The sequence below is a fragment of the Asparagus officinalis genome, chromosome 10 (assembly GCF_001876935.1).
Source record: "Asparagus officinalis chromosome 10, Aspof.V1, whole genome shotgun sequence".
Classification (NCBI taxonomy): Eukaryota; Viridiplantae; Streptophyta; class Magnoliopsida; order Asparagales; family Asparagaceae; genus Asparagus; species Asparagus officinalis.
Window position 1 is genome coordinate 43,648,501 of NC_033803.1, and position 11,210 is coordinate 43,659,710.

Consider the following 11,210-nt stretch of genomic DNA (forward strand, 5'->3'; position numbering starts at 1 on the left):
TGTAGCGGGGACAACTATTGAGTCCTTCGTGATCAAGTTCGAGGAGTACTTATCTTCATCCTCTTCTGGTGACAATGCGTCTCGCAAGTGCTACAGAGTTGCACGTGTGGCCTAACCCAAAGTGGCCGAGGCAACCATGCCGGAGAACTTTGCCCGAACAAGCACAGGGGGTTCTATCTTCCCCAAGTTCATCACGGCTGAGCCGTAGGCAAAGGATGCAAGTTTAGGGGCTGCTCGATGGGTCGTTGAATGATCCTCACAGAGCCTCATACAAGAGGAGACGTCAATTCATGTCAGCGTGGACCACGCCTTCGTCGTTAGCATGAATACTACCTCTCCAAAGAGCGACAACCACAACGGAGAACTCTGCCTGTACAAGCACAGGGGGTTCTGTCTCTCCCAAACTATCCAAGGCCGAATCGACGGCCCACCATGCAAGCTAACCGACGACTAACCAGGCAAGCCAGTCGATAGCCGACCAAGCCATCCAACCGACGGCCAACCAGGCAGGCCAGTAGACTGCTCGATGGGTTCCCAAGCAGCCTATGCAGTTCCCTATTCAAGAGGAGATGATAATTCATGTCGACGCGGACTACGCCTTCGCCGTCAACCTGAATGCTCCCCTCTCCAAAAGAGCCAAGCAACGATGACGACAAAATCTCACTCACCAAAAGGCTCAAGTCCCCGAATCAGGCAAGGTGAGGAAATCAGGCGAGCCCCCCAATTTGGGCGGGCTTTGCTTTATGGGCCATGTTCGCAACTTAGGCGAGCCCACCTATTCAAGCGGGCTCCCCTATAGCAGCAGAGTTCCAAATTTGGGCAAACTCCACTCTTCAGGCGAGCTTCCCAAATCAACAAGGTGGCCATTCCGTTTGACTACACACGCCTACCGTCCGTCTCTGACGATGACGACGATGATTGCTCGGCAATGGTGACATCGCAAACCTCAAGCTCAGTTAAGGGCAAGCACGCAAATGTGGACATGACCGACATCCCTGATAAGATATCCAGGAGGCTCGACGAGCAACAAGCCACCATCAACTCCCTGAAGGAGATGTTGGAACAACTTCCGAGCGAGAAGAAGAAGAGGAGAGAAAGGACTTCGCGGGCTTCACGTAAATCCTCAAAGCAAAAAGAGCAGGTTCCTACTCCTTCTCACTCCTCATCCGAGTCATCTAAAGGAGCGTCACCTTCGGTTCATAATCCAAGGGACAAAAGGATCGACGAGTTTCAAAATCAACTCGATGCCTTGAAGCTCCAGGTGCACATGAACAAGCTGGGGATTATCAGACCATATCCGATTAAATGGGATAGAGTCTCCTACCAGGCAAAGTTTTAGCCACTAGACCTCCTACAGTTCAACGGCAAGGGGTGTCACGCCCCGCTTCCCAGAATAAAAGGAATCAGAATGTGAACAAGCCCGTGACGTATTAGATTAAGGAGAATAAAAAAATAAACATTTCTTCTCAACCTAATATGCTATGCGTCAAGAAATAAATACAAAGGCACAGATAGTGAGAATATAATAAACAACTCCGAACAGAATATCCATATCACAAGTTAATATCATCAAAGACATAATATTCGGGTCAACATGCCCTTGTACAAAATTGAACAATTGAAAACTGAAGAAATATAAAATACATCGTTTAACGAAAAATAAAGGAAATACTACAAAAGTAAACTAAGACCATCAACTAAAAAAAGATAACTAAGTTTCGGCCTATTATTCAACTCTGTCTGCAAGGCACTCTTGCTAAAAATATCATGGCTCTGGCACATCTCCAAGCTGGACATGTTCAACCTCTAAATCTGACGTACACAAGAGAAAATAGGTGTACGTTAGCATGCATGGCACACGGTAAGATCCCACAAGGGAGAAAGAAACGGTCGAATGACCAAGGCAAAAATAGTAATAATAATAATAGAAGCATGTTACTAGAAGACTAATAATCTAAATGCAATCTATCACTAAAATATAATAATCAGAAGAATCAAAGAAAATCAACCAAGTAACAAGATCATGCAGCTAGCGGTCAGAATAATCATCTAAGTAACAAGGTCATACAACTACATGGAATAAATACTTAAAATTTTACAACAAGAGACGTAGTATGTCGAGCGAAATAATCCAAACAAGGAAACCCTCACGTATATACCATATGTCTCAAATTGTAGATAATTAAATATAAACTCCGATCTATGTATGAAAAAAAATACACTTGGCCTACATCTCACAAGAATCCATAATCACCTTAAGTAACAAGGTCATGTAACTAGCTATTCTATAACAGGTCACTAGTCACATCTCACACAGAGTCGATGCTCATAACATCGGATAACTGATTGTTCACAAATCCCTGACGTGCATCCAAACTTGTGAAACGGTTCAGTGAAAGGACTACACGCAATCTGATTTTTGCCTGGTCCGAACTCAAGCAAAACTCAGGTGACGAAATGATTTCACAAACCAAGTACGAAACGATTAACTTGGCCCAACAAACCAACCCCAGTACGAAACGGTTCACTGGTGCGAGTCTGGAAGATACATCAACAGCCTTATCCGATCACATGAACCATGACTTTCCTATCCTAACTCTCTTGTATTTTCTAAGTCAACAACACACAAACCTCTAGGTCTTATTAATATCACAGAGGTCACTATAGTCATAAACTCCTAATGATTCTCAATCACAACAAGTAATAACAAATATAACTGATCGTGTACAATAATATCATGGTATATCAGGTAATCTTAATTAAGAGTCATAAATTTATGAACAACCAACTATGTAATTCAGAAAATAATCTTTTTCCAAAATAATTTATTTTAAATTATTGTAATCTTCCTAAAATTCTCGGTCCGATGGACCAGTGTCATACTGACGACGCGATTCATTACCCAACTGTGGTGCTGTTGGGAGTTTCCCTTAGCCAACTATGTATGATCAAGCGTTCCAACGAAAAAATAAATTTCTTTTTTAATTCATTTAATTATTATCCAAACTGGATTTTTGGCTAACCCCAAATAAAATTCTTTTTAATTGTCCATTAATTATCTAAAATGGTTAATTATCCATATTTGATTATGATTTCGTGATGACTGGATATTATTCATCGGAGATCAACAATACCACCGGATAATGAATATCTCACAAACTAATCCTATTCAATCAATTAAATAACTATGGATCATAAAAATTTAAAAGACAAGATCCTCAAGGCAAGGTCAAGGCAGGAATCTTCGGCCTCCAGGGTTTCGGAGGTGTGGAATCGAGCAGCGGGGGGTGTTTGGCGGCTAATCGGCGGAATGTGCGGGCAAGGGTTTGACCGGGCGCGGATTCTGAGGCAGGAGGAAGAGATCGGCGGCGCGCGTGAAGAGAACCGAGAGAGAGAGAGAGGCAGGAGAGGGGCTGAGGTTGTGCTGATGTCAGGCTGACGCCCGATCGTCGTACTGATTTGCTGTGCATAGAGGTAGCGAGGAGCGCCAGAATCTGAATGGTTTGAGGGGAAGCGAGAGGGAGCAGGGGCGGCGAGGGGAGAGGCCGGCTTGCATTTGAATTGTTTGACGTGTAGGAGGTGATCTGGACCTAAGGAAGGCGGCAGATCTGGGTTTTAGGGAGGAGGCGTGTGGTTGACAAGCGGTTGGAGCCGAGGCTTGGGTAAGGAGGGGCACTTGTTTGGAGGTGCCGCAAGGCGAAGGGGGCCGACGGGCATAGAGAGAGAGGGAGGATTGGTCGGGGAAGTAAGAAGGACAAAGAGATGCGGTGGGTTTGGGAAGCAGGGAAGAAGAGAGAGGGACACATCATAATATATAGATAAGTATAATAATATAATATATATAATATAATATATAATATACATAATATATATATATAGTATATATATATCACTATATATATATATATATATATATATATATTAATAATAATAAAAATATATATATACTATATATATATTATATATATAATATACTAAATATATATATATATATATATATATATATATGAAAGGAAATTAGGGTTTTAAGAAAAAATAAATAAATAATAATCATCATTACATATTAAATTAAATAATTATGGGAAAATTATCTATAAAATAAAACGTACCAGTTGTACTAATACAATAGTTAATACGCAATAGTAGTGATAATACAATAAATTGTACAATTAAACGAGAATAATTAATAAAAAATATAATTACTTACATTTAAAATCAAATAATTATGGGATAATTATCTACACAATAAAATGTACCAGTTATACTAATACAACAGATAATATGCAATAGTAGAAATAATACAATAAATTATACAAAATAATACATAATAATAATACAACGTATTATATGAAGTAATACGTAATAGTAAAAATAATATAACGTATCATTCAAAATGATACGTAATAGTATCGATAACACAACGGATTAATTCCATAAATTTTTACTGCACTAAGTTAATTCATAAATATCAAAATCATTTAAATAAATATAAAGTTTGGACTTTTAAATCGTAGAAAATTCTAGAAAATCAAGAAAACACAAATACTCTTTTGAAAATAATAATTTAATATTTTAAAATACCAAAAAAACTATTTAACTAGTATCGAAAGTTCATGATCATTACATTCTACCCCCCTTAAAAAAAATCCGTCCTCAGAATTAAAATAAGAAAGAACCTAAGGATAGAGATATAGAAAGAGAGGCTTAACTTAATGCATATAGAGAAGAATTCAAAATAAATTACATATCCATAAGTAGAGCGTGAGAAAAAACACAAGTCAAAATACAGACACACAAGCACTAAGTTCTCACAATATAAATATACAATTCATTACAATAAAAACACCAGAGATATATGAATATAAATATACAATTCAGTATAATAAAACACTAAGTTATCACCATAAACAAAAAATGATATTTAATCATATAAAGTAAATATAAAATATTTATAGCAACATATAGAAAAGTAATAAAAACATTCTATACAAAGCATCATTTAGATATAATATTCTATAAATAAAGAAGATGAGAAAAATGTGAATGTAAATTCACATATTGTACATAAAAGGACAATTAATAATAGAAGGTATATAGTATAAATCAATAATGTATAGTCAGAGGATATAAAATAAGGAGGAATAATGATAAAGTAGAAGTATAAAAAGCACGCAAATTATCAAGGGAATATATAAAACATAAGGTCATAAGAAAGTCTAGTATGCAATATAAATAATAAGAATGATGTAAGTATAATATAAAGAGAGTGAACATATATTGAAAATGATTACACAGGTATAAAAAAGCATGTATATAGTAAATAAAATAGTTGATACGTATCAAATTATAAAATAGTACAACATCTAGGCACAGACAAAAATATAAGTATTAGTCAAACATAGCATAATAGCAAAGAAGTCAACAATATATATACAATCATAGAAAAATATAATATCAACATGATATTATTTATATAGTATCATAAGACAACACATCACGGCGTTAAAATATAATCAATAACACAGAATTGGTAAATTATAACAAACATATAACATACAAAAAAGGATATATGAAATAAATACATGATTTAAAAGTTGTCAATCATTAAAATATATGATAAAGCATATCAATTAATAATATAAATAATAAAAGAAAAGCATAAAGAAGATAAATGACAAAAGGATCTCAACAAAATATAAATCGCTCATACGTAATCAGATAATACACATACTAAAACACAAAAACATAAAAATACAATATAAATAATAGATGAATCATATACAAGCAAAAGCAAAAGTAACATTTGAAGAATATGTAAGAAAAATAAAATAGCAAAGAATCAAACACATATATAGTTTAGATAAATATAAGGGACAGCATAAAAGACATGTAAATAGTCACAAAGTATTATATGATAAAAATAGACGTAAGAGTATACAAGCGATTCAAAGTAGGCATATTATACAAGACATAATAGGAAGGATATAATTATACATATTCTACAAACAATATAATAAATCAGAAATGTTAGTAATATTCATAAGGTAAAATAATAAATATAAACAAGATACAACAATAATAATCATTACTATTTAAAATCAATTCAGATATAGCATTATATTGTATAGTGGTCAAAATCACATAAATTCAATCAATATAAATATTCATAAATAAAGATGTATAATACATAAAATATGAACTATGAAAGATAAAATAGATTTATAAACAAATAAAAACATAAGAAGGGCATAAATTTGTATAATAAAAACACCGAGATATTGTAAATAAAAATACCATGAATGATTGATGAACATGTGAACAGAACACGATAACCATCTGTCACCGATAATACATGTAACAGAACACGATTAGAAAAAGTTGATACTAGAAATGATGAATGACTATAAATTAATAAAAATATACATCATAAATATAATAATATACGTGAATACACTATAATAAAAAGAGAATAGTAAATATAAAAGTAATGAAAAAGTAAAACACAACACAAGTAAACAAAAATAATGAATAGAGAATGAACAACAAACAATGACACAATAAAAGATGTAAATATCTAAAAATACCATAAAATAAATACAAAAAAATAACATGTATATACATTATATATTGCTACAATGACAAAACAATACATATCAAAAACGAAGCAAACAAATAACAAATGTGTAAATACACTATAAACAACCCATGAGTAAACAATACCATCTGTCCCTCAGAAATCTCCTAGATAACGCAAATCTGACCTACTGGCCTCTCAATCCTCGGAATAACAGGTAGTGTCTCTATCTTCCATTGCTGGCCGAAATCGTAGCTCTGAGACTGCCAACCCTGACCCCTGCCATGCTAGCTTACTGCTGGTATACTGTGACAAGTCTTTCGCTCTTTGTTAGATGTTGTTACAATTGTAACATGTACCCCGAACTCTACACTGCTGCATCACTCTCGAATCATGTCGTGCTCCCTTCTTATATTGTCCTTGTTACTGGTGGTAAAAATACTTACCCCGCTGTTAGGGTTCTCTAAATCCCGCAATAGGTCTCTTGCCCTTGTCATCATCACCATGATGGTTTTGATTTCTTCATTAACTACAGGTATATCTCTCTACTTCAATCGGACTAGCTCTAATTGCTTGTCGAATAAGTAAATAAAATTCTCCCAAATAAGTGATATTTGCTGCTCCGTCAAAAATCTAAAGTCGTTACTATCCCCCGGTGACGTCCTCTATGTTGAATACATAAACTTCTGCTTTGGTACTGAGTTAACGTTAAGAATTTTTTCACATATTTCTTCCATTTATAGACTGCACATGAATCCGGCGTGCCCTGAAACTAGTGTGCTCTTAGTGTCTGGTATCTTTCTTATTCTTATAGAATCAAATCTCCTGCTCTGCGACTCTACCAATAGCTGGTTGTGGTGATGGTGTAATTATTGGTATTGCCTCTTTAATAAGCACGACCGGTACAAGTGGTGGAGTAAACTCTTGAAATTGGTACTGCTAGTGGAAATGGATACGCCTCTCGCTCCTTGAGTGCTACAAAATCTTATTACAAACGGTGTCTTGAAGTCGATACTGTGGAGCCTGCTGGGGCTCGGGCTTTACTTGCCTAGCCCTCTGGGTACAAGTTTTACCTCGACCATGCTCTCGTCCTAATATTTAAAATATCAAGGGGAGAGCTTAATTGACACAGGTAATGAGGTTGCAAACATATATATACATAACGTATCATAATACTTATTCATAACACATAGTATTCATGCAAATACTTTAAAATCAACATAAAATAGTTATCAAAAAAATTCCAAAATTTTGAGATATACACATATATCGTCCTCACTCATTCTAGAAAATTCTTAGCGGACTCTATACATGAATCCTGAGAAGCTCTATTCTAGCTCCACGACTCGACACAGAATGATCCTAAGGATACTGGAACTAGAGTTCTAATACCAACTGTGATGTCCATGTTTTCACACTTAGCTATTGACTAAGGTAAACCCAAAGATGTCAAACCTTCCATGCACCTCCACTGTGCAACAACATATTTCACCAATCACAGTAATAACCTCTAGTGGAAACTAATATAAATGAAGGTACAAAACAGGTAAATAAGGAAAATAAATACTATAGACATGATGCGAATAGATGTATCTCATAAATAAAGTCATGTCCCAAATAAACTAAGTTGAAATACAACTGATCTCTGAAGCAAATGTCGAATAGTCCAAGATGAATCAACTAAAAATCGTACTAAGGCAAACTGCCTTAACAATATGAATACAAACTCAAATGACTGAATGGAAACATAAGATTACTGTGGAGTCCATACTAGTAAAAATATGCGACGGCAACTATATAAGAACTCCGTCACCCTGTGACTCTCCAATGCTCTTAGCCGCCTGAAAGTTAAAATTAAATAAAATAAAAAGAACAACAATAAGAGCATCAGAGCACAAGCAAGATTACCTGCATCCTCCCCCGGGGAGGACTACTAGATGAAGTAGAGGCTCTATCTATTTAGCATAGTCTACCTATATCATTTTCCCTGAATCTATATGGAATTAATACTTAGAAATCTACAACACGAGACCGGTACCTTGTACAGAGCTAAAGACAAACCATCTGAAGGAAATCAATATTTAGAAACCCACAACACGAGACCGGTACCTTGAGTGAAATAATCCAAACAAGGAAACCCTCATATATATATCGTACGTCTCCAATTGTAGATAACTAAATATTAATCCTGAACTAAGCAATCGAAATATAACTAGAAAGTAAAGCATCATAATCAGCATATGTATCTCGTATACTCGCATATCCGGGTATCTCAATCGAATATCTCAACAATGTGTCATAATCACTTTTGGCGTTCAACAAAACTTAGGCTATCAACAATCGTCACAATGCAACGCCTTGCAAGTTTCCGATTCATCGCATTATCATGCGGAACGGACTACCGAGTCGGTATCCTAAATAGTGTACACGGCTTATTAGTCTCATTGTATCTTAATGCGTAACATGAGTACAGAACGGACTACCAAATAGGCATCCTAGAAATATGGCTCACAAGTCTCATCGTACCCTAGTACGGAACGGACTGCTAGATTAAGCATCCTAAGACCCGACTCAATGGCCTATACAAAGGGTATATCGATGCCCTATCCCAAGTGGTATTGGGTGGTGCTCAACGATAAATAGATATCATCACATAATCATGTGGATCGACAACTATCATAGGTTCATCGACCTCTTCGCACGCTCGTACGGATAAACAACTATCATAGGTTCATCGACCTCTTCGCACGCACGTGCAGATAAACATCTAATATAGGTTCATCGACCTCTTCGTACGCTCGTGCGGATAAACAATTATCATAGGTTCATTGATCTCTTCGTACGCTTGTGTGGATAAACAATATGTAGTGGAGTGTAATTCATCGCGGTCTTATTTGCGGTGTACTAAATCACTACTCAAATGTGTAGTCGTAATAATATTTTATCATAATCCCCTAGGATACTCACATGTGTATTACAATATATTCATGACTCTAGGTGTAACATCGAGCGGCTCAAACTCCACGATCACACTTCAACAATGGCGCAAAAACAGACTCAAGAAAATAAATTCAAAACTGGGCAAATGTTGCCCAAAAAGTGGTTGGGGCTACTGTTAGTAAAATGAGCATATCTTTCACTAGAAAAACTATTTTTAAGAATGGTTTTCTCTTTTAAAAACTAGATTTATACCTCTTTCAATTGACACTAGTTTGGTTTAGTTTAAAGTTCATTTGTTATACCCAGTTTTCAATTAAATATCATACATGTGCGGCAGTTTTTCTGCAGAATAGGTCTTTAATAAAAAGAGTATATCTTTCTCTATACAAACTATTTTTAAGAATGGTTTTCTGTTTTAGAAACTAGATTCCTATATCTTTAATTTGGCACTATTTTAGCTCGATTTGAAGTTAATTTGATATCTTAAATTTTTAGTTAAAGCTAATACAAGTGCAACAATTTTCTACAGAATATATATATCATTAGTAACTCTCTTTAATTTCTCATATATAAACGAAATTGATTATTTAAGAATGATAGAATTACACATAAAAAGAGATATAGTTTATTTTAAAACTTGATTTTATTCCTATGTATCACAACCTTAGGTTTTAGCATGATTAGTTTATAAGAATAACTCAAATAATCAAATAAACTAGGATTTTCATATGAGTTTACAAAATTAAAATGAAAAATTTTAAATTAACCCTAATGACCATGATCATATATCTAACATAAGCAATAAGAAAAACATTAGATCTAACATTTGGTTAAGATTAAATATCAAAATTCTACTTTTTCTCATGTTATAATTAGATCTAAGCATCAAAACAACCATATTACTTCATAAATACATGATTTACATTATGGATAAGGTTTGGATAAAGATAATCTTGCCTCAAGGTCTTGTTGGACTCCTAAACACGAGCACAAGGCCTCTCCTCCGCCAATCATCACAAATCCTTGCCTTTCCTTCAAAAAAACATCTTTGGATCTCTCCCAAATCTCACAAATTGGATTAGGGTTTGAGGAGGAAGGTGGCTGAGGTTATTAGGGCTTAAAAAGTGTTAAGAGAGTTTTAAAACAAATATATGCACTTAGGGTAACAACTGGGTTCGGGTTAAACAAAACCCAACTGTTCGCGGGAAAAATTGTTGCTTTCTTCATTAATGATTCCATTGTACACTCTTGTAATAGTCTATCGATTACAAAGATCCGGTCTTTTTATAAGATCCGGTTACAACGAAAATCAAATTGAAAAGAAATGAAAATTACAACTTTGTTTCCTTGTTTATCGAACGAATCACGAGCTCCTGTTTTGCGGTCGCTCGCTTTGTGGGTTCTTTTCCTGCGCCGGGGTTGTTTGTCGTGGACCACCGAGCGATCTAGATCCGGTCGGATCTACGCAGTACAACGGGTATTATTTCACCAAGGAAATAATAGCTGGGGAGGATTGTTTCACCAAGGAAACAATCGTCCAAGTCTCGGGATCTAAGACCAAGCTTAGATCCGGAGTGTAGCAACGTAGATCTGAGATCCGGTCCTCTCGAACTCCTGCCTTATTTGGCGTTGATGATCGTCGAGCACCAGATCTGGATGTGCAAGTCCTCGAAGTCCCAAAGCTTGAATCTTGTTA